The sequence below is a fragment of the Arvicanthis niloticus genome, chromosome 13 (genome assembly GCF_011762505.2).
Source record: "Arvicanthis niloticus isolate mArvNil1 chromosome 13, mArvNil1.pat.X, whole genome shotgun sequence".
In the NCBI taxonomy this organism is placed as follows: Eukaryota; Metazoa; Chordata; class Mammalia; order Rodentia; family Muridae; genus Arvicanthis; species Arvicanthis niloticus.
Window position 1 is genome coordinate 3,441,986 of NC_047670.1, and position 25,696 is coordinate 3,467,681.

The following is a 25,696-nucleotide window of genomic DNA, read 5'->3' on the forward strand; positions in this document are numbered from 1 at the left end:
TCGAAGGTCTCTATTTCATTCAGAAAAGAACTGGAATATTTCCTAGGCATCTAGACCCTCTATGTTGTATCTCCAGTATCACCCATTCCTGTCATTGTCTCTGCTCCAGAGACATTGGACTTCTGCTGTCTAAAATATATGGATACTCCTATGGTATAAGATAATTTTGCATCTATTCTCTTTACATAAAAACCATAACCAGCTCACCACTGCTTTCAAGTCTGCCTACCAATGTCTTGCCAGAGTGCCCCATCCAATACTGGCCTTCACTAGATATATTGTCCTATGACATCTGCTACCTCCTATGCATAACACATACTTAATGCCAATACCAGGGAGTGTTGACAGTTTTGTTACCTGATGTATATTGGTGACAAAAATAAGTAAAGTAATCATAATTAGTTTAATTATAAAATTTAGCAAATTTGTCTTGCCCATTCTTCCACTACAAAGGCTGAACAAATATCTCTAATATGAAGTAGAGCTGATTTCTTCCTGGGTCTGCCTTATTGACAAAAGGTAAAAGATTACCTGTATTTCCAGTTATCAGATATTATCCAATCAATATTGCTGGGTGTGGGACTGTGAAAGGTAGCTTGGTTCCCAGTCAAGCTAAGACTTGAAGCCCTGGAGACCCTGAAGGGACCATAGGCACTTTGCCTGTTTCTAGACACCATGTCCCTGTCCCTAGCTAAAGTCCCCTATAGATTTTTAGCCATCAATCATGTACAGACAACAACCCAAGCTCCTCTACTTGTAGAGGACATGACCACAGGTCACATAGGCACAAGACAGATCTCCACTTTAATAAGGTACTTAAAAGCTTGGAGGGCTTAGCCAATAAGCTTTTATTCCCAGACATTTCTCACTGCAAAAGGTATTTTACCTCAGCTCCATCCTGAGAAATGGGTATGGTTTTCCATATCTACCTTCCTCCATGACAATGAATGCCTTAAACCATGGACTGTGTCTTTTCATCAGGATCCACATTAGGGAGCCATGGAGAAGGCCTTTCCTATAGAGTTGCTATCTAATCTCCCATAGAAGGCATCAGTAATAACTCATTTGAAGGAATTATTTACTCAATCATCTATCCATTGACTCAGTCTTTCTCTAAAAGTAGGCTGTATATTAATGTCTCAGTACTAATTACTGCTGTGACAAGCTTTGTTATGGAGATGAGCTACTGGGATTGTCCAAATGCCCCCATCTTTGGTCTTTTTTTTTTTTTCCAGTCAACATCTCATTGCAGAAGTTTTTTTAGAATGTGTGTCTATCTATGTTCAAGAGACCAAGTGGATGCTTTTCTTGGAGTGATTTCTTCTTGAAACAACCTCAACTGTCTGGTAACTGCCTATCTACTTGTAATTCACTCATATACCACATTTTCTTATATCATTCTTTTTTGATTACATGTAAAGATACATGCACCAGTTCAGTTTGTATTTTAATATGTATATTTTCTCAAACCACTAAACATGTAATATTTTTCTAATAAAGAGATAATGATTACAGAGTCATAAAAGAAAGTCTTCAACAATCCAACAGAAACATTACAATTCCACATATCTCTCTGCAATTGTCTCACCAACTAAGTTATGTCTTTTCCCCTGGTTTAATCAGTTATCCCACTAACAGAATATAGGGAACCAACAACACTGTGCAAAGCAACCCAAGCCAGAGATCTGTCTCACTCTCGCTTTTGCTTATTTGTACTTTGTAATTTATTTGCACAAATAGAAATTTATTTGTATTCTTTACAATTTCAGGGATTGGTTGGTATATCATTCTTAAAAGCCCCCCCAACCAGCTCTCTTTTCCTCTTTCCTTCCCTTCCTCCCTTCCTTCATCCTTCCCTCCCTCCCTCTCTTTGTCACCCTGTCTCTCTTGTTTGTGTATGCATGCGTGCCTGTGTGTGTGTGTATGTGTGTGTGATGCTCTATGTTTTTTGCCTATTTGTATGTTTGCTTTGTTTTATTATACTTTGTTTCTGTTTTTATTTGCCTATATTTATTCTAAAGAGAGGAATAGTAGCCATGGTGTTGGATAGGAAGGGAAGATATGGGGCAAGAAAAGGGAGGGGCAATGTGGGTCAGAATATATTGTATGAAAAGATTCTTTTCAGTAAAAGTAAAAAATTAAAAAAAACATTTGTGCTGTATCTACTGACTCCTAACCATTTCTTGTTCTGTGTTGATAGGTTCCCCTTGTTCAAATGAACCTAGGACTATGTTCTGGATATGATGGCTACAACCTGGCTTAATGCAGTTGTTATTTGTAAATCGCATACACTGTATCCTTTCAAAGCAGCAGCAAAGCAATGGGATCACAGATTTAGGACATTGAGGATCAGTTGGTGTCAGGCAGAAACACTGTCTCATTGTTTGTTTGCTAATCTAAGCCAGAGATCATCACCATGCATCCTTGCTTACTTCATTCCCCTCTTTACAGTTTTTATTTTTGAGGATGAGATCACTTCAGCTGTTCTCTCCATACACCCTACTCCTTTACCCCTTTTCACTCAGTGAGACCCTTGTCCTATCTTGGTACTATCTGACTGACACAGCACTTCAGGCAGTTAGCTCTGACAATGACTTTATCTGCACATGGGCGGCAGGCCAGCACTGAACTGTGAGACTAAAGTTAATGAAGTTGCCCTTTTAGAAAATTAACTTTTTCCAATAACCACGGGGACTGGTGAAGATGTGGGGTTGCAGGGAACATTAAAAAGATTGTCACTATTTTCTGCCTGAGTGCTTGTGCATAATGCATATCATTTGCAAGGGATACAATCTGCTCTTTAATGTATTTCTTTTGTTGCAAAAACACCTCCAAAAAAACCTTTAGTGTTAGGCAATAAAACTGGAAGAAAGCACAATCTAAAATCAATCACAGTTAATATTTTTGCCATATTGTTCTTCAAATGAAGACCCCCATACTCGGGAGACCCTTCCTCAAGTATCCGGAAATCGCGACCACCCAAAGATCACAAGAAATCATACCTGGTTGCAATCAGCAGAGGCTTTATTAAGGAAAATAGCCAGCGGTCAAAACGACAAGCTCTTTAGCTCCAAGAGCAAGGTTTTGGCTTGTGGTGGTGGGTTAAAGGGTCTTTTATAGCATGGGGTGGGGGAAGGAAGGCATTTTCACGCGATTACACATGAATGGTTGCATTTTCTCGAGGTTACACATGATTGGTTGTTTTACAAATTTTGAACATAGCACTGGGAAGACCAAGGGAGGGGTAACCAAGAACAGTGGAACATTTCAGAGGAATCTAGCCCAAATGATCTAGAGTCATGTGAAAATCACTCTGCACACTCATTCTTCACAAAAATGTGGTTTTTACCATGCCATTGTGCCCTATCCTACCATTTCAGATTAGCTATCTTCCGGCTATAGCCCCACCTAGGTGGCAACATCTTTATCTGTAGTCAGGAATGTGTCTTCCTGTCTTGGGCTTCTCCCACCCATAGGTGGGCCTATTGTTTGAGGCTTGATTCACATTCACCTGGAATGTGTCCTGGGGTGGTGAAAATCTTACATTCAGTTCCTCGTTCTGGAATCTGCACTTTTCTGCCCAAGGTCTAAGTTGAAAAATCTACACATATTTCATAAAATGGCCTTTATAATTTTTCACTCCACACATACATGCACTTAAAACACATGGTAGTTTCTATGAGAAATGGTCCCTACAGGCTCATATATGTGACCAGTTGGTCTTCAGTTCATGGTGCTTTTGTAGGACCCTGTAGCTTTTGCTGAAAGAAAATTATCACTGGGTGGTCTTTGAAGGTTTATAGTTTTCCTCTCTTATCATTTAAACTCTCTGTTTCCTATGTATGGTTCATATGTAACTGTTTACAGAGGATTAAAGAGATGGTTGAATCTTAAGGGAGGTTTAGGGCTTTTGACTTTGGATTTTGATTAGTGATGAGGCTGTTAAAGATTGGGTAGCTCTTGAATTTTTACCACATGTTTAATTGTGATATGAGCAGAAGCCTATGTGAGTCTGGGGCTGATTGTCATAGTTTCAATGAGAAATAACCTTTTAGGTTCTTGTTTTTGAATACTTTGTGTCAAATTCATGTGTTGTTTGGGTAGGTTATGAAACCTTCAGGAAATACAGCCTTGATAGAAAAAGTATGTCAGTGCAGCAGCTTGGAGACATTGTAGTCTTGCCCCAAAGTGTATACCCTACACATTCTGTGTGGGGTTGAGATGTGACCTCTGAGCTTTCAACTTCATCTGCATACCTTTCCTGCCATTGTGTATATCTAGTCCCCTGAAATTGTAACCCAAAACAAATTATTTTTATAGTTGCTTTCAGTCATGATATTTCATTGTATTTTATTTTAGCAACAGAAAGGTAAATTATATTGTGAGTTTGGTAATAATTTTACATAGGTATGTTTCTTGTTTCTTTTGTTTGTTTGGTTGGTTTTTTTGTTTGTTTGCTTTTTTGTTTTTGTTTTTCGAGGCAGGGTTTCTCTGTGTAGCCCTGGCTGTCCTGGAACTCACTCTGTAGACCAGGCTGGCCTTGAACTCAGAAATCCACCTGCCTCTGCCTCCCGAGTGCTGGGATTAAAGGCGTGTGCCACCACCGCCCGGCTGTTTCTTGTTTCTTTAATCAAATGCTAAAACCTTTTTTTATGGCACTCTCAATATCTTTAGAGTGATTAGCATAATCAGCATGTTATTACTATAGAATATTTTAGTTGGACCAGATTATTTTGTGATTATAGAGAAATCTGCAAACTTCATCTTGAAATGATTTAATTTCTTACATTATAAAAATAATCAATGTTATCTCCTAAAATGTGTTTCAGTATATCCAATGTCTTATTTAGATATGTATTTGGGGCATTATCTAGAGCTTGAAAGTAAATACAAATAAATTTCACATTGAAGCATGGAAGTCTGGCTTTTCCTCCAGATTAGAACATAAACAACAGAGTCTCAGAATATTGGAAATGAGGATTATCTAACAATGATGTGTAGTGTGCGGGGTGGTGTGGTGTGAGAAGCAGCTGGGTGCTTGGTTGAACAACAGCTTTGAACCCAGTAACCTTTATTGGATGGCAGGAGTTCTACTCTGCTCCCAGGCCCTGGTTCTTTTCATTTAGCTTCAGCCCTCCACAGCACTCCCACAGAGAGGTCTATGGCCAACAGTCACAAGGAACAGGCCTCAGGCCCTAGAGAGATTTACATACTAATGAAGTACCTGAAGGCCAGAGGGTGGAGTCAATTAAACATTCTTCCCCAGCCCCTCCCCTCTCTCTCCCTGCTATTTAACTCAGGACTGCCTGGGTTTTACAGGGGGTGCATCCAGATCCATCCACCATCCGCCATGACATTAAGCCTGCAAAAACCCATGGACTTTCTCCTGTTTGGGGCTGTGCCGTGAGGAACTGTGGAGCCACAGCAGCCAGGCCTAGTTTCTGCTGGAGGAACCCAGAGTGTTTCCAGCCAACTACCCACAGCCTGGTGTGAGAAACCCTGTGTTCTCCAGCCACAATTACCTACAACTGGTGCGACCAACGTGGGACTTGAAAACCCATGCAACCAAGCAAGTACAGTAACCTGTCTCCTGAGGGGTGCTGCCAGGGCCTTTTTTTCTCCCCTCACCCTCATTTCTCTCTGCTGTGGGCTAGCTGGTCATGCTCCCCTTCCACATTCCCCCTCATCTCTGTCCTTCCGAGGCCTCTCGGCCATCTGAGAGCCCAAGGGCTTGAGACCAGTTGGTCCCTGGCCACCTTTGGGGGCCCATGGATCCCCAATTCAAGAGCTCTGCACCTCCCCCCACCCCCACGGAACCAGACTGAGACTTCCCCACACCAGGCGGGGTTCTGCTGTAGAGTGAAAAATTATAAAGGCCATTTTATGAAATATGTGTAGATTTTTCGCCTTAGACCTGAGCAGAAAAGTGCAGATTCCAGAACAAGGAACTGAAAATAAGATTTCAGGCCTTCACTTTCCCGGAGCACATTCCGGATGGGTGGACATTATTCCCTGAATCAAGCCTCATATAGGCCCACCTATGGGTGAGAGAGGCCCAAGGCAGGAAGACACATTCCTGACTACAGATAAAGATGCTGCCACCTCGGTGGGGCTATAGCCGGAAAAAGTAAAGATAGTTAATCTGAAATGGCAGGATAGGACACAATGGCATGGTAAAAACCACATTTTTGAGAAGAATGAGTGTACAGAGTGATTTTCACATGACTCTAGATCATTTGGGCTGGATTCCTCTGAAATGTTCCACTGTTCTTGGTTACCCCTCCCTCCCTTGGTCTTCCCAGTGCTATGTTCAAAATTTGTAAAACAAGCAATCATGTGTAGCCGCGCGAAAGTGCAACCAATCATGTGTAGCCACTCGAAAGTGCAACCAATCATATGTAACCGTGCCAAATTTTCCCACTCTCCCCAACCTCTACCCATAAATATTCCAAGTTTCCTGGGTTCTAGGTTGGAACCTCTATCTCCTGCGTGAGATATGTTCTGGCCCGAGGGCCCTCATCATTAAACCTTCTCTGCAATTGCATTGAGAAGGTCTCTTGTGTGTCCTTGGGTTCGTGCATGCCCAGACTTGGGTGAGGGTCCCCTTTTGGGGGTCTTTCACCGCCATACTTGCCTGGTGCCCTGAGCAGAGTGAACTCAGTCAGAATTCCCATGCTCCAGTCTCTTTGGAGCCCTGGGAATCACAACAGCCCAAGATTCAAGAAGCCATGACTGCACCCATGTGCTAGCTAATCATTCCCCACCTATTCAACCAAGCTAGATGCCCACCCCATGGGGCCCCACCAGAGCTCTCCCTCTCACCCGTCTTGGCTGCAGGTAGTACAGCCTACATGCCCTCAGTCTCAACTCTTCTGCAGCTTTCAGCCCAGAGTCTGAGACCAGTCAATCCCCACAAGCCTTCATGCCCAGGGTCCCCATACAGGAGTTCTGCACCCCACAGAACTTCAGATTGAGTGATTGCATCCAGATCCATCCACCATCCACCATCCACCATCCACCATCCACCATCCACCATCCACCATCCACCATCCACCATCCACCATCCACCATCCACCATCCACCATCCACCACCCACCATCCACCATCCACCATCCACCATGAAAATAAAGCCTGTAAAAACCCATGGACTTTCTCCTGTGTCATTGGGACTATGCTGTGAGGAGCCATGGAGAGGCCTTTAGTGAGCCACAGCAGCCGGGCCTAACTTCCCTGTGGAGGAACCCGGAGTGTTTCCAGCCATGTACACACAGCCTGGCATGAGGAACCCTGCGATTCTCCAGCCATAACTACCTACAGGTGTGCTCTGCGTTCTTCATTTAATGATGAGAAAATGAGTTAAAGAAGTTTGAATTGCTTCTAAACTCCTAGTTTTTCAAGTAGATTAGCTTCATGGTTGCAGGTTCCTGACTTTTAGGGCAGTGTGCATTCTAACAACTGGTAGTTCTGTCACAAGACTGTTTCCCTGCCAGAAGAAGTAATGTTTCATAAAAATATTAAAACACAAACTCTTTGGTATCTCAGTGTAATGGGTTTAATGGACCATGATTCTCCTGTATTGTAAACAGTTGTCTACCTAGAACTAGATCCCCCAATATTCTAAAATATAAAAGTGTCAGTGAAGTGGATTACAATCACATTTATTTCCACTTGAAAGAATGTTTCAAAAGTTTAATATTTCATTTTCCAAGGGAATGATGTATATCAAACATAGGTAATTAATAATTTACTAAGACCATGATGTGTCTCTATTCTCTTTTGTCCAAGCTTTGTAGGTCAGTGAAAGGCAGCCTGATTTCTAGTTGAGCAAAGGCTAGAAACCCTGGTGACCCTGTAGGGATGGAAGGCATTTTGTCCCACTCCTGGGCACCTGGGCACCTGGCTCCTGTCACATAGCTACAGCATCCCACAGCTCTCCATAGATTTGTCGCCATCAGTCACATAAGGGCAACACCTCAAGCCCCTCCACAGGTAGAGGATGTGACCTGTGGTCATGTAGCATCAAGACAGTTCTCCATTTTAATGAGATACCTAAAGGCCCTAAGAAGTGGGGTATGGTTTTACTCATCCTCTTTCTACCATGGTAATAAATGCCTTAAAACCCATGGACTGCCTCTTTTCATAGGCACAATAGAGAAGGTTTTTGCCTAAAGAGTTTCTGTCTAATCTATAAAAGGCATCTTTGTGCCTCCAGCCACAACCACTAAGCCAAGGACTTCTTCCCAAGGGATCTGGCTGGAGATCCACACTTTTCTCCCTTGGACTCCGGGTAGATCCAGCCTGGGGAGGGAGGGCACTCAATTTTCAGTTCTTCCATGGCTCCCAATGGTGTCTGGATGTCCAAGAGCCTAAGAACCAGACAGCCCCAGCCTTCCTGCAGGCCCAAGAACCTCTAGCCATCTCTGGCTGTCCTGTGCCTCAGACTGCACTCCCCTATTCCTGGAGTAGTGTCCCGTGGCTTCCCCATAGCTTGACACCCTGCCAGAGCAAGTGTGGTGTAAGCCCAGTCAAAACTCCCACATCATGCCTCCCCAGTGGCCTTGCCTTGTAACAGGGTGGACATGGGACCCATAACCCTAAAAAGAATAGGAAAGGAAGCACATTAGGTTTATTCCTTAGAGATATGGTCAAACAGAAAACTGCCTTTAATAACAAGCCAGAAAATATGTAATTTTCACAAGAAGGAAATTAAACTATTCTTAACCAATATATTTTAAATCAATTCAAGCTAAGATACTACTAACTTCAATTTTCTAAGAATAGAACTATTATATTTAACCTTTGAAAACTTTATAACATTTTTTAAATTACCTCATAAACTGTAAGAATAATTTTCAAAGTTTAATTGATGGGGACAAAGTATAAAGAACATAGAATAATCGAGTTTTATATGTCAGGAGCTATCTAAGATAGGCTAAGGCTATCAGGTGGTCTTCCTGGAGCTGCCCTGCCATTTTTGCATAATCTGCAATGGTAAGCTCTATGATGTATGGTCCCAAAGAGACTTCATCTCAGGATAGCTTCATGTAGCCAATATGTCTTTTTTGTCATCATTAAATTAATATAATCCCTGTGGATTAGCCCAATATATTGAACAGATTTCATGCAGTTCAACACAAAGATGAACTTTCTTGCATTAGTGCCGTTTCAGATGAATTAATGATTTTGTAGAATTCCTGATTTGAGTCAAATAATTTTAGAAAGAATTTTTTAAGAGATGGCCTAAGTTTTTTTTTTTTTTTTTTTGCCAGAAAGATGTAATAATGTTAAAATCAAGAATAGAATGTGCCCACTCCTCATAATAGTAAGTAAAGGCTGTATAATAAGAAATACAATGAGCTTTCATAATTACACTAAAAAGATAAATAGGCTTAAGACAAATTTGTGTTCAAGGAAAACCATTCAAGTCTAAGGATGAAGTCACAGATGTGCACTATGATAAGACAAGGCCATGAGAAACTGTTGCTTTAAACTTATAATGAGCATATAGAATAAAACATTGCTTTGAACTTAATATCAACATACTTTTGTAACTCACTTTTTGTGTAATATTTTATCTTTGAGGTAAATTTTTAAAGAAATTTTTTTCTATAAAAAGGCCAGAGGAAAAAAATAATAATGGTGTGATGGTTTGGTTGGCTTGTGGGGCTTTGTACCTCCCATCTATCCATCCATCCATCCACCCACTCATCCATCCACCCACCCATCCATCCACCCACCCATCCATCTACCCACCCATCCATCTACCCATCCATCCATCCATCCATCCACCCACCCATCCATCTACCCACCCATCCATCTACCCATCCATCCATCCATCCACCCACCCATCCATCTACCCATCCATCCATCCATCCATCCACCCACCCATCCATCTACCCATCCATCGATCCATCCACCCACTCATCCATCTACCCACCCATCCATCTATCCATCCATCCATCCATCCATCCATCCATCCATCCATCCATCTACCCATCCATCCATCCATCCATCCACCCACCCATCCATCTACCCACCCATCCATCTACCCATCCATCCATCCATCCACCCACCCATCCATCTACCCATCCATCCATCCATCCATCCACCCACCCATCCATCTACCCACCCATCCATCTACCCATCCATCCATCCATCCATCCACCCACTCATCCATCTACCCACCCATCCATCTATCCATCCATCCATCCATCCATCCATCCATCCATCCACCCACCCATCCATCCATCCATCCATCCATCCATCCACCCATCCATCTATCCATCCATCCATCCATCCATCCATCCATCCATCCACCCACCCACCCATCCATCCATCCATCCATCCATCCATCCATCCACCCATCCATCTATCCATCCATCCATCAATCCATCCATCCATCCATCCATCCATCCACCCACCCACCCATCCATCCATCCATCCATCCATCCATCCATCCATCCACCCATCCATCTATCCATCCATCCAGATGTGGTGGTGTAGCCATTTCCACTTCATCCAGTGTGCATGTGCATGGCTATGGGTATGATACGCATGTGGATTTGTGTGAGTTGCTCTTTCCTCTCTAGCTCACAGGGAGTCAGCTACCAGGCCTACAAAAGGCTCCTTGCTAGTTGGTCAGAAAGAGGAACACGAGTAATAAATCCTGTACTGAACCCCCACTGCTGTACAGCATATGTTAATTGCCAGAGGATTATATATTAAAGTTTACAAAGTAACTATTAGTTAAGTTTTCCAGTGCTTAATGAAGCACAGAACAGTTAGAGAATTAAAAGACCAGAGATCATCAAACCAGAGCTTGATGAATCTTTTGCTGTGTCCAATGCTGTGTCCTACTTCAACTGTTTCTAGCCAGCCAGGCAGACTCCTGGCATTTATAAAAATAATTCCTGTGGTTAATAAAAAGGCATTCACATTGTAAGGATGAGACATGGTGACAACAGAGAAAGGTCACATAGTTTGTCATAATTCATATGTAATTTTATATAGTTTTTATATACATATTTTATTTCTACCTTCAATATGTAAAATTAGCTTGAATATTGTTTTACATATTCACATTTTTCCTTTTATTTATCATGTCGATATATGATAAACTACTTAAAGAGTACAGAATATGCAATGATGGCTTCAGGGGTAAAACCTGTGATTTGCAAAGCAATCATGGACAAATATTTTCAACTGTTGGTGAAGACCTTCCATAAGAGCTTGCTGCTGGTATTACACAAGCCTGTCTTCCAACCATACTCTCTCTTGTGCTTCTGCTTTAAAACTGAAAAAGAAACTTCCAAACACTTAAATTTGAAAGACGGTTTGAAATTATGGGATGGATTTTTTGAAATGGAAGTAGAAAAATCTGTGTCACAATTCCAGTTCTAGGATGTGCTAGCTTACTCTCTGTTCTGAACCTATTTTCTCCTACTAATGGATGAATACAATTAAAAATGAATACAATTTAAAAATGACAGGCTTCTTCCTATTGCAGATACGCAACTTCCTCATTTTCCTCCTTCTCTTTTCTTAAGTAAATACTCTAAAAAAACTTTTTACTCTCTTTGTGTGTGTGTGTGTGTGTCTATGTACTAGCATTTCAATTTCTTACTTTTCTATGATTCTGAGTGTTCTCATGGAGTTAAAATATTGAAATTTAAATATCAAGAATGATAGGGCTTCTGGTTTATATGTACGCTGTATATGTATATGTTTATTTCTGCTCTGTATATTGCTGTGCATGTGCTGTACTTTATACATAAAGTGACTTCTAAATGAGAAGGTTAAGGGTATGGTTCCAGACACAACTATGTTTAGACCTGTGCTTTGGAGAAGAGACACTGGGAGTTGTGATTTCACCAATGACTTACTAATGGGTTTTTAGTCTGTTGTCCTTATTGGGAAGTGATAAAAATGGAGAAATAAGGCCTGATTGGAGGGGGAAGCATACTGAGTGTGTTTCTTTGAAGGGTGTATATTATCTCTGGCTTCTTAAACTGGCCTCTTAATCTTATTCCTGCTCTTCCTGAGCATAGTGGCTCTACTCCAACATGCCCCCTGCATCATGATGCTATGTAAACCTGGAAACAATATAATCAATTTTCATGAGGTAAAACTTTTGAAACGTCGGCTCAAATCTAACATTTCTCCTTTTAAATTGTATTATTTATGTCATCCCAGTGATACAACCCTGGTTGAAGGAAAATCGACACCAAGAAGATTCTATCCTGATTACTCAACCATGAAGAACAGAACAATTTGCAACTGTTGTGAAAGTGTTGGGAAAGTTTGGAGGTGTGAACTAGAGAAACCCTGGAAACACAGATTTATTGGGAGATCTTGAAAGAAAAAAAATGCTGACAGGAATGTAAAGAATGTCTGGGATACTGACATTGCAGTGGGTATTCATTCTTTGGTAAAGAATCTGTCTCCATTTTGCTTTTGCTTTAATACACTGTGAGGAACTAATTTAAAAGTAAAAGACTACTTGATTTGATGGAGAAGCTTTCAACACTCAGGCTTCTAGTGTTAGTGAGTGCACTTAGCCAGATTTACTGTGATAACTATGAGTGAAAAGCAGAGTACAGGGATTTGAATACTTGGGATTCAGTTAGAAAATAAGTGTGAATAATGTTTGGATCAATGAATATGTGGTTTCTAAATGAGATTAGCACTATCAAAAAGAATCCAAGTACTTTGCACATGGCAGGAAATGGGCCTTTGCAATATCTCGGAAACTGGCCAGATCTTTTCTATTGTAAGTTGATGTATACAAAGGCATAGCCTCTTTTAAATGACTTTGTTTTGAGACGAGAGATCCAGGATTCTTTGTTCACACAGCTTCCTAGGAAAGTTTGCATCCATGTTCAGTAACCCAGACATTTTAGAGATCACTTAAGGTATGAACCAAAGGCTCCTGCCATTTTCCGGTGCTGTGTTGACCACTGACATCAAACACATGATACTGAATTCACAGACATGCATAATGCAAGAGTTATGGGATCAGGAAGGCACCTATCCAAGTTTCAGAGGAAAACCTTAGAAGTCTGATAATATATAAACAGAAGAGTCTATGTAGGAAGCTCCATAGAGGACAATACATGAAACTTGAGGGAGAACAATGGCTATAATAGAGACCCAGAGAAGCTGAAGGTTCTAGGAACACAACACATACAATCTGATGACAAAAGTTGCAGGCAGTGAACATGACCAGCCCCAAAAGAGCCCATGTAGCTTGAAATTAACAAGAGACAAAACTTTCATTCACTTTAGAGTCTGTATCAAGCGCAGTGTGCCTTGGATCCTAGAAATAAAGCTACAGAGTTTAATTTGTCCTGAATAGTTCAAAATATATTTTGAGTAGACTTCTTTTTATTTGCCTGTTTATGTATTTATTTCATGTAAAAGTACATCATACTGTAGCCTAGGTTAACCTAGAATTTATTGGGTAGCTCTGATTGGCATTGAACTTGTGACAATCTTTGTGCTTTATTCTCCCAAGAGATTGGGTTACAGGTAGACCACCATGAGATATTCTTACTGTTCTTCTTCTGTGATATATATATATATATATATATATATATATATATATATATATATCAGAAGATTCAAATTGTATAATAATCTGAACATATATGCATCATATATACATGTGTATAACTGTATAACTATACATATATGTGTGTACATATATGTATATAATACTCAGCTATGATCCTGTCATGAATCTCACAGAATATAGGAGAAATGCTAGTTTTAAGAAGTTGTGACTTTGAAGATGAACTAAATAATTTTTCAGTATGAGCTGTACCTAGGCCTCTGGAAATCAGGACCAGAATTTAAGGAGTCAATATGAATGGTTGTCCAAAACTCCTATGTATATGAGGCTTGGTTGCCAATGGTCAGATACAGGAGTTTGGAGAAATGATTAGATCATGATGGTTCTGACTTCATCAAGGTGTTAATCTATTATAGATTCATAATTAGATGACATGATATTTATGGGAGACAGTGGAAAGTAGACGGTGAGATTTTCTTGGCGTTTTAGGTCACTTGAATGTAGCCATGAGTAGTATTTATTGTCCCTGACCTTTTTTCTGTGTCGTTGTTCTGTTTATTACCATGAGGTAAGCATTTTTGTTCTACCATGTCCTTCTACTGGGAGGTTTCCACCTCATACCAGGGGCACAACAATGGAACCAGTGGCCAAAGACTGACTTCTCTGAATTCTGAATTCTGAGTCAAAATTAATCTTTTCTATTAACACCATTTTCTAATGTATCTAGTCACAGAAATGTAATCTAATAAAGAGTGTTTGGAGGATCCTAACCTTAAATGGTACCTTGTCCTTAGTAGTCAATCTATCTTCTGTCCAAAAGACATGAGAAGGGTATTTATTTTTCTTTCTCTGGAAGTCAATTAAATAACATAAAGCAGGACTCCATTACCCAGAAATGTTACAATAAATGATGTTTTGCCTATCATTTTAGGGGATTAGTGACCGTTTATTTTACAAATAAGCTTGTTATTTGTTTTAGCTTATTGGTTGTGAATGTGTATTTTACTTTGCTTTCAGTCTCTCAGGGAACTCCATGTGATAAGAACCACATTATGGTTTCAAATTTTCTACTATGTTTGTGAACAAGATTCCTGGGTTGAAGAAATATTTTAATTTAATATCCTTCTTAACTGCAGAGTGAAAAGGTAAAACTCTAGCATTAAGTATTCTAACTATTCATTGTCAGTTTGTTACAGCTATGAAGTGAAGCTAATTTCCATTTCTTTCATAATCACTCCTCTCTGATCCTATGGGTATATGATTACAACTTGAATAAATTGGTTACCTGGTGTGGTTTTAATATGAATAAAGATAAGCAAAAAAGGCGTGGGAAGAAGCTTCAGTATAAAAGTTACTGACTATGAGGTGGTTCTTCAAAATAAGAGGTAACTGGCTTGTTTCTCATTTCAGAAGCACAATGCCCTAAATCTTTTACCAAGCAGTTAATGGTTTTTAAAATGTTATTTAATAACTCTATTAGTTATTAGTATGATGTGGCCAGCCCTCCAATAATTGAGGCATACTCCTATAGATTATTTTAATCTATTCTTCTAAACTCTAGAGTGTTAATTCCTCAGCTCTGCTCCCCAAGTACTTGCTGGCTGAGTCTTGCCTGTGTTACTTCTTTTCCATCAGTCTGTCCTCAGAGGGCATTGACTTGATAACATGTTGCTGGTCTTTCATGTTTAGTAGAGTCCTCCTATTCTCTCTGTCTTCTTTCCTCTCCCCCCTTCTCCACTCTCCTTCTTCTTCCTCTTCTTCTTCTCCTTGTAGTCCCTACCTTGGGAACTCCAGCCTAGTAACCTAAAACTCTGCCTACCTCTATTCTCCCCAGTAATTTGCAACTAGTTGGAAATAAGCTTCAAGCTATAAAGTGAAATCTCTTTCTATCTTCTTTCTCACCTGAAGACTAAGAAAAGAAAACATAAATTCCAGTCCCTTCAATATCATGGTAATTTTACCTTAATTCATGTCTTCTTACATCAAAGAAGAAGAATGAAATAGCAGATTCATTGGTCACTGTGTAACATGTGGCAAACACCCACGCATGCTTCTCTTTTCTGTAAATTTGAAGGCTGTGTTATTCAGCCATCAAGTAGTTGGTCGACTCTTACTTTCTCTCTTATATAAGTATTTACATTTGTGGGCAGTTTAAGCTTAGCAGTCCTTGGAACTCCACTGAGAGAACTCTATTAGGTGGTAAGTTTGCTAGAGAATGTTACAGTACAGAAATTTGCTTTGAATGAATTATAAAGAAATCTTTGATGATTTTTTTTGAGACTTCATGAGAAAAATGCTACCAGATTTAAATACTATTCCTCTCCCTCTTTCTAGCCCTCTCCTATCCCCCTGTTAGTGTGTGTATATGTGTAAGCATGTGTGTATGTGAATATGTGTGAATAGATGTGATATAAGATTTATATAATTTTAGATGATGGTAGATAAAACTATGCAAAACATTTCTGCCAGAAAAGAGAATAAAGAAAAATAAATTCTCAAATATTTGAGTACCTTTCTTTATTATGCTAATTATTCCCCCCTTTAAACATTGCCTACCAGAAATCTTGTAAGATTTGCTGTTTTCACATAATCCTTTAACTTTTAAATTCTGTGTTCTAGGGTTCATCTAGGTAATTTTTATTGGCAAAAATTTCTATGGGACTGGTCAGTTTCAAAGAGGAGATACAGGCTTGGTCTTTCATATTATTTTAACTTTTGCAATGAGATTTGAACATGTAGTGTAGACTCAGGAGAGAGTCCTATAACCTTTTGCCATTGTGCACATTTTCTTAATATACTTACTTTTTTTTCCTGATCTTACCGTTCCTTTAATTTTTGAGCTGTTACTTCCATGGTTTTAAAAATTGGCCTCAAATCAAGTGAACAGATGTTGGACTTTTTAATAATATGAATCACAAAGGTCTTACATAGATGCTCTGTGTTAAGGAATTACATTATAGTATCCCCTCTATCCTGTCCTGCTCTATGGGCAAGAAGATAATAATAGAAATTTGTAAAGTAAAATTAATCAGAAAATGACAAAGAGACCATTCTTTAACTTAGCAGAGAATTGCCTGTAGCAGAACTATTTTTATTCATATTGTGTCAGCATTTCTTTGAATACTTTAGTGAAAAGGTTTGTAGCTAACACTTTCTTAGCATTAAATTGTGAGAAATGGACTATAAGCAAAAGCATGAAATGTTTTTTGCTTTAGATAAACAAATGGTCATCCCTGTAAACATGCACAGAAGTAACATTCTACATACTGAGCAGGTTGAACTTATGTATTTAGTTTTGTGTGTGTGTGTGTGTGTGCGTGTGTGTGTGTGCACGTGTGTGTGTTTGTGTGTGTGTGTGTGTGTACCAATAATTAAGGAAGAAAGAGGTGATGAGTTTGAAAAAAGAACAAGAAGGTTATATGGGAAGGTTTGATGGATAGAAGGGGAAAGAATAAATGATATGATCACATAATTTTACAAGATAAAAAATTTCAAAATAACACAATAGCTACAAAATGTAACAAAGTAGAAATCAATAAAAAGCTTTGGCTTTGAGAAGCTATATGATATATTAAGTAATTTAGTTAACTGTAAGTTTATTAACATTATCACTTCCAATTATTCACCTAAAATAATTGTGCTTGACTCCTTCAGCCTCTTGTCTTCTCCAATGCAAATCTCCACCTCCTGGGATAAGCACCCTTCAGAAGCATCCTTTATTTCTTATGCCAAAGCTCCTTCTCACTCCTCTGTGTCCCTGCCACTGTCTACTTTCCTCACTGGCTTCCTTTAGTTTTCTTAGAATAAACAAATGTAGGTTGAGGATCACAATTGTTATGTTGTAGTGACATTGCCTTTTGGTAAAATAAATCTGTTTTCTAATGTTATGAATGCACATTAAACATTTTTAAAAGGAAGAAACTCTGGTATTAATCATTTCCTATTTGCTTTTTAAGCAAATATAGTATAATATTATTGATATTTCTTTGAACAATCACAATAATGAACAAGGTTAACAATATATATTAATCTCATAAGCATTTTTTTTAAGAGAACTACTATTTTTCTTCCTTCATGTGGCCAAAGGAGTTGAGGAATGAGAGAGGTCCAGTCCATGTCACTGGTTGTGCTGTGTTTGCTGAAGAAGCCATTGTCTAACATTTTAATAGGAGTATTCACATCAACTATTAGCAAAGCTTTTCCATTGCTGGTGGATTGCAAACTTGTACAACCACTCTGGAAATCTGTCATTTTCTCAGAAAATTGGAAGTAGTTTTGTGTGAAGTCCCAGCTATACCACTCCAGGGCATATACCCAAAAGATGCTCCACCAAACCACAAGGATATGTCCATAGCAGCCTTACTCATAATATCCAGAAACTGACAACAACCTAGATGTTCCTCAGCCAAAGAATAGATACAGAATATGTGCTTCATTTACACAATAGAATACTATTCAGCTATTAAAAACAAAAATATCATGAATTTTCCAGGCAAATTAATGGAAGTACAAAATATTATCTTGATTGAGGTAACCCAGACCCAAAAGTATATACATAAGAGGAGCCTAGCATGGCTGCCCTCTGAGAGGCTCTACCCACCAGCAGAATGAGACAGATACAAATACTCATAGCCAAGAATTGGACAGAGGTTAGGGTCCCCTATAGAAGAATTAGGGGAAGGATTGAAGAAACTGAAGGGGATGGCAACCCCATAGGAAGACCAAAAGTGCCAAATAACCTGGACCTCTGGGAGCTCCCAGAGAGTGAGCTACCAACCAAAGAGCATACATGGTCAGTTCAAGAACCTAGCGTATATGTGGACGAGGGCTGCCTTGATTGGCTTCAGTGGAAGAGGATGTGCTTAATCTTATAGAAACTTGATGCCTCAGCATGTGGACATATTGGAATAGAGGGTATCCTCTCAGAGTCAAAGAGTAGGGACTTGGGGAGAAGAACTGAGAGGGAAGACCGGGAAGGGGAACCACATTTGGCAGATAAATAAATAAAATAATGAATTAATAATTTAAAAATCTACAGGTAAATCTTTAAGTGCACTATCAATAAAGTGCATGTTCAAAATCTGTTCTAATACAAAAAATGACAGCATTCCTAAAGGCATGTTCTAAAGACTCATTAGAGGTGGGGGGGGGGCAAGACTTGGGAGGAAGAGAGAAGGCGAAGGGGAAAAGGGGGAGCAGGATCATGGATGAGAGGAGACAGGGATGATTTACAGAGGGTCAGGAATTTGAACAGAGGTGAGTAGCAATGGGGGATGAGAAATGGGGGTCGGGGAGAGCCACTAGCAAGTTCCAGATGCCAGTAAAGCATGAGGCTCCCGGGACCAAACAGAGATGAGACTAGTTGAAATTCCCAACAAAGAGGAGGGAGAACCTATAGAAAGCATATCCAGAGATTAGGCAAGGCCCTTGGTTGGGGGATGGGGCACATACTCATCTCCAAATTTTTAACCCAGAATTGCTCCTGTCTGAAGGAAATACGGGGAAACAGTGTGGAGCAGAAACTGAAGGAAATGGTATCCAGAGACTGCCCCATCTGGGATCCATCAGAGGCCAAGTAGTACTTGCTGTCTCCTGAGAGGCTCTGCCAGAGCCTGACAAATACAAGCATTGGACTTAGCAAGGGGTCCCCAATGAAGGAATTAGAGAAAGAATTGAAGAAGCTGAAGGGATTTGCAACCCAATAGGAATAACAACAATATCAATCAACCAGAACCCCCAGAGCTCCCACCAACCAAAGAGTACACATGGAGGGATCAAAGGCTCCAGCTGCTATGTAGCAGAGAATGGCATCATCTGACATCAATAAGAGGAGAGGCCCTTGGTTCTGTGAAGACTCCATTCCCCAGTGTAGGAGAATGCCAAGGCAGGGAGGTAGGAACACTCTCATAGAAGCAGGGGGACGGTGGATAAGATGTGGGGTTCGGGGGAGGGGGAAACCAGGAGGGAAAGAGGATAACATTTGAAATGTAAACACATAAAATATCCAATAACAAAAGAACCTTGGTGTGAGAGAATTTAGTTTTAAGTACTTAGATGTAATTAATTTTAAATCTAGACACTTGTTTAGGTATTTTCTCTTATCGTTTTTTTTTTTTTTTTTCAACTATGTGTCAGTAATCTGTAGGCACAGGAGCACTAAAATAGGACCAAACTGAATGGAACTTCTACACAGACCTTCCTGCCTCCCCCTAAAAACAACAAGCAACCAACCAAATAGAAACAACTTTGGAAATAAAAAAGGTATGCCTGCCATTGCTGGGTTCCTGTCTAGTTTAGGATCAAGATATGCTGTAAATATGTAATGATAAGAAAAGGTACTTCTCTTTCATCTTCATGCTCCACCTTGGAAGCAAAAGGGCTTCCTTCCAGGTGAGAAAACCTCACTGAAAATGAGGAATGGAAAGAAGCTTTTTCACAGCTGAAGATATCCGCAGAGAGAACTAAACAGAGAGGGTGTGTATTGTCCTTGACATTGTCAAAGGAGAAACAAAATAAATATAACAATCAAAAGCTAGATAATGAACTCAGCGAGCTGAAGAAGCCAACAAGCTAGGGATGTCCATGACTCATTTTCTCCATACTGACTTCGTTTCAGCAATGAATTAGAACCTAACTTCCATAATTTTAATTTATATTGTCAAGATTTCATAAGGCATACTGTGACTTCTAAGGTTTTTTTCCCATGAGATGTTCCTGAACCATTATGAATGACAACAACATCTATGCCAATGGAATGAAAAATAAATCACCATGGGTATTTTGCAATAGTCAATTTGCTTAGACAAGCTCTAAGTTTGATCATGAAAATAACGTTCCCCACATTCATGACTCAGTACCAGTGAGGATGGCCTGAAAACAATGATTCTGGTACCTAAACGCTATCATTTTCCAATCTTAAGAAGTACTAAATTTTTCTTCATGGTACCTTGATTACTACAGTCTTCTTGGATGCAAAAAGACCTGTGTGGTTCCCACAATGTTTGAAAATGGTACTTAATTACCTCTTCAAAACTAATGAGATGAAACCTTTTGTGCTATCCATCTTTCAGGCAGTGTTCTCTCTACTTCAGAAGGCTGCCACTATTTGATTGAAAATTGCATTTGTTTAGCTTTGATGAGCATTCCTTTGTTCCGTGCTGTATTTGTTAATTTTTGCCCAAACCATAGTGGAAAGGCCTGTCTGCTGTATAAGCAGAAGCAAAAGAGTCAAATAATAATTGTCATTTACCAATTATTTAGCATTAATTGGAACTCAGCACGCGGGAAAACTTGCTTCCTAGGGGAGAGTCATAATTTCAGAGGACCATAGAAACTTGCAATGTACACAAAACATTTGAAGGAGCAATTTATTAAAAATTACAGTATTTTCCCTGAAGAATGGATGAGCTATTCTTGGTTAGGACTGAGTCCAATATTTTGAAATATTCAGAAATGATTAATTATGTTTCATTTACAAATGGATTCTAATGGGAAACTTTTTTATATCAAAGGCAGTTTTAATGAATTGCCTGTCTCTATGAATTCATGTTCATAGAGAATCATTTATTTTTCCTCCCATTAAAGACGTTACATCTGAGCTTTCCATGCCTATCATGTCTCTCCTATTTCTTCTGTCTTATTCCTGTGATCATTCCCTTTTTGCCTACACTAGAAACCTTGGGCATCTCTCTCTCCCTTCTCACAGCTCACTTCCAATCAGTCATTCAATGTCTTGTCTGCAGAATAAAAGCCTAATATTGATATCATGCATAGAGATATTTACAGGCTCTATCAGTATAATGCTCCTCTTCCCCTCCAAGTTAGTTATGCCAGCTCTCACTATGAGATACTCTTCTGTCTACTCTGTGTTTTAACCCCTTCATATTTTTCTTTGTTCATTATGCCTTTATTTTTGTATGAAGTCTTTACTTGTTTAGAAGCCAGCTCAAGCACCTGCTAATCCCTATAACTTCTAGAGACCATACTTCCTTCCACTTAGGCAGAATCAGAAATGAGATGGAATGCTCTTCCTGAATTTATCTTCTTCCTGAAGCACATACAGGCATCTGGTTTGCCTTCATCTATTTCTGCATCTAATTCATGAACAGTTCAGTCAGATTACTTTAACTCTCACAATTTATTTTTTCGGTCTACTGTGTACACCATGTAAATTAAACATAGAGTAACTAATGAAGGTTGTATAACTAAATTGAAAACTCCTCAGAACATAAGGTGCAAAGCATCACTGTGTCGGTGGGAATTCAGCAAGGAAAGCAGAATGTGGCCAATGATAGTGACAAAGCAGGTGTGGGGGTGGTGAAGAAGGTCCTGCCATGGATCAAGCACAGATCCTGATGAAGCATCCTTACAGTGATACAGCAGTTTAAAGCCTAAGGTAAATGAGAAACTTCTTTTTTTTTTTTTTTTTTTTTTTTGGTTTTTCGAGACAGGGTTTCTCTGTGTAGTCCTGGCTGCCCTAGAACTCACTCTGTAGACCAGGCTGGCCTCGAACTCAGAAATCCACCTGCCTCTGCCTCCCAAGTGCTGGGATTAAAGGCGTGCGCCACCACCTCCCGGCTGAGAAACTTCTTTTAAATATACACATAACACACTTTTACCCTATTATGCTGTCTTTTTACTCTGTAGTTTTATGTTTCTGTACCATGAGTCCTTTGACCCCTGTAAGCATAATAAGTAAGTCCTCTGTGTCTGTATTAAAGTATGTGCATTAATAGATGGATGAATAAGAGCTATGCCACTTTATGGAGTTGAAAGAAATAGATTCAACCTTCCAACACTAGGAAGTACAGATTGTGTCATTTCCAAGCAAACCTTGCCTGTTCCCTATGGAGCATCTAATTTCACTTCAGCTACAGAATTCTTTATGATCAAGCAAATTACAATTTAGATTCAAGTGTGTTATTCCAGCTAGTTGGAAGACTGAGGCAGGAGAATCAAAAATTCAATGCCTGCAGTGTGTGTTGTGATGTGAGTTCAAGGCCAGCTTGGATATCAATTTACAGTTAGTTGTCTCTAAAATAAAATAAAATAAAATAAAACAGTGAAAGTGATATAGCTAATTGGTACAGCATGTGAAAGTCCTTGAGTGCATTGTCAGAGTGGAATTACAAAGAAAGGTGGGAAGGAAAGGTGGAAACCAGTTTGTTAGATAACTTGAAGCTTAGATCTTACTATTGCTCAAGTAGATGCCAACTTTATTGCTCTTATGATGTATCTGGTATGCAGTCTTTGTTCTTTCACCTGGTGGCATGGTATCCACAGGTAGAGACATGTTTGATTATTGGTGTTGGTGACTCAGAAAGCACTCATTTGTATAATATACTTTCATCAAGGTGCTAGCAGTTAAATGAATGTTAAAAGCTGTGACAAGGTTAACAGACATAGAAGCTGAACAGCACCTCAGTTACTAATCTGGGTACCTTGCATTGAAAAGAGTTCTTTTCAAAACTTAGATATTTTATTTATACAGCAAGGCATATAATCTTAGCCTGATAGATTTGTGTGGTAAATAGGTGAATAATGACTGCAGAATCATTTTTCCTATAAAAGTAAAGTAATATTACATTTATGTAAGAATGAAAAATATATAAAAAGGGCTGTTCTTTCTCAGCTGCACAGTCATTCCTTTTTGTATTCTTTGTTTCTGTCAATTTGCATCTACCTCAACTTTAATTTTCTTTAACAGATAAAAATAAGACAAATGAATATTTCCCCACTGATGTATCTATATACAGTACAGCATATTTAAACAAAACATGTTTCCACTTCTTTTGCATTTATAATTCAATTTAATGTGGTAGTATAAAAATACAGAAAGACGTTAGTGTTTTGTCATGAGCTTTCATCTTCATAAGAAAATCAAAACAAACAATCCCAGAACAGAGAAAATATAAAAATTAACAGCGTTATACAGACACAAGTAACCTTGATGAGGGAAGAAAGAAGAAAAACCTTGCCAGCTTGCTTCGTTAATAATTGAGTACATGACTTTAAAGATTCTGTATTAGCATCAACTAAATTTGCATGCAATCATAATGAAACTAACCATAAAATTATTTGGTGTTGCTTAGCTTTGCCTCAAACAAGGTGCAAAATGAGCCATTGGGGGTGGGGTGATAATTTAATCCCTGCATATTCCTGTCACTGAAAAGTATTTTATGGTCAATTATCAGGATTTATTCTTCTTGCTGTCTGTTTTGTATACAATATTTTATTTAGGTTGAATACATTTTGTACTTATTTTCAGATTGAGTACATTGAGGCATTCAAAAATAAGAAGATCAATACATTTCATATTTTTTCATAATAACTTGAACTCTCTGATGGCTATGTACTGTATACACTAGGGAACATCAATGTAAATAGGACCTTACAAGAGATCTGCTTATAATCGTTAAGTTTGGGAAAGGCAACTGGATGTCTGCTATTTGTTCAGAGAATAAAGACAAGATCAACATGGGCTTTTTCATAAGCACTCTTTTTACTATTCCTTATCAGAACACAGTCCATCTGATCACATATTGCTTAAGTTCCTGCTAACCAAATGATATCAGTAAAAGAGGAAAGCTTGCTCAATACTTCTCTTACCTCTTTTGCTGTAGATCTGACTGAATGATGAAACATATTTGGGAGAGTAACAATAAATCAGATGATAAAGATCTCAATAGTCTGGAACAACTTGCTAAATCTAACTAAAGTGAATTTTACAGAGACAGATGCAAAGTCAGCACTTAAAGTTACAAAATAAAAGTGCAAAAACTCATGGAGTGGGGCATATGGCTTCTCTGTACAATGGATTTTCTCTTTGTTTTGTTTTCCAAAAGTAGTTGTTAAAAAAACAACAACCAATCAAACAGTCAAGGAAACAATAAACCTTGAATGTTCTAAGAAGTTGCTTCTGTCTTCTTTTCTAGATCAATCACATTTTACACTTAATAAACATGCACACAAAGAAATTCAGGTCAAAATTGTATCTACATTGAAAATAGGTATAGCCACTGATAAACTGATATAAAAACAGATAAAATAGAATAAAAATTGTAACTATCAACATTGGACACTGTGGTGGTTTGAATGAAAATGGCTCCTACAGGCTCAGAGGGAGTTGCAATATTTGAAAGGATTAGGAGGTACACCCTTGTAGTAGGTGTGATCTTGCTGAAGGAAGTGTCTCACTGAGGGAGGGCTTTAAAGTTTCAAATGTCTAGCCAGGACAAGTGTTTCTCTCTCTTCCTACTGCCTGCTGATCCAGATGTAGAACTCACAGCTCCTTCCCAGAACCATGTCTGTCTGTGTGCCAGCATGCTTTCCATATGATGATAATGAACTAAACCTCAGAATCTGTAAGCTAGCCTCAATTAAATATTTTTCTTAATAAGAGTTGCTGTGGTCAGGGTGTCTCTACCAATAAAATCCCCAAGACAGACACTAAAGGAATTGGATTGTCTCAATAGGAACTATATTTGTCATATGTATGAGATCATATGTACAAGAAGATCATAGGCAGTATAACAAAATAGGCTGAATTAATTTATAAGCAGAGTAAAGATGATATATGATGTCTGCTGATATAAGGTTGATTGACTACTGGTATGATACTCAACCTGATAAAAATTACTAAGAAATGTAACCTCAAGTTCTTGATGTATCATAGAGGACTGAAATCAAAGCATACCAAGTGGCATGAAGATACCACAGTACTTGGCATGTGGGAGATGGTCAGCAGTGAAGATCATTCATGGTCCTGGCAACAGAACTCATGTTCTCTAGAACATGTATTGAACAATGTGTCCCGTCTAATGGAATGATTACTGTTGCAGTTGGATAAGCTCATGTGTTTAAGCCTTTGTTCCTAGCTAGTGGTACTTTTGAGATGGGGTTGGGTTATGAGAATATGGACATCATAAATGCATTAATCTACTGAGTTCATGCCAAGTGGCCCATTAGCATGCATGTCTGAGTAGAGGAAGTAAGTTACTGAAGCTGTACTTCGATGCCTTTGTTGTCACCTGTTTCCTGTATGTCACCAAGTAGGCAGCTTTGTTCTTCTCTGACCTTTCTCAAAAGCAAACTCTCTCATGATTCACCCAGAAACAGCACAGCCAA

General features: G+C 39.0%; 1 protein-coding gene across 7 annotated transcripts in view; it reads right to left on the reverse strand.

The window, feature by feature from the left end:
• Ralyl (RALY RNA binding protein like) overlaps window positions 1–25,696 on the reverse strand; it is a 677,304-nt gene that overhangs the window by 125,841 nt on the left and 525,767 nt on the right. The window lies entirely within an intron of this gene.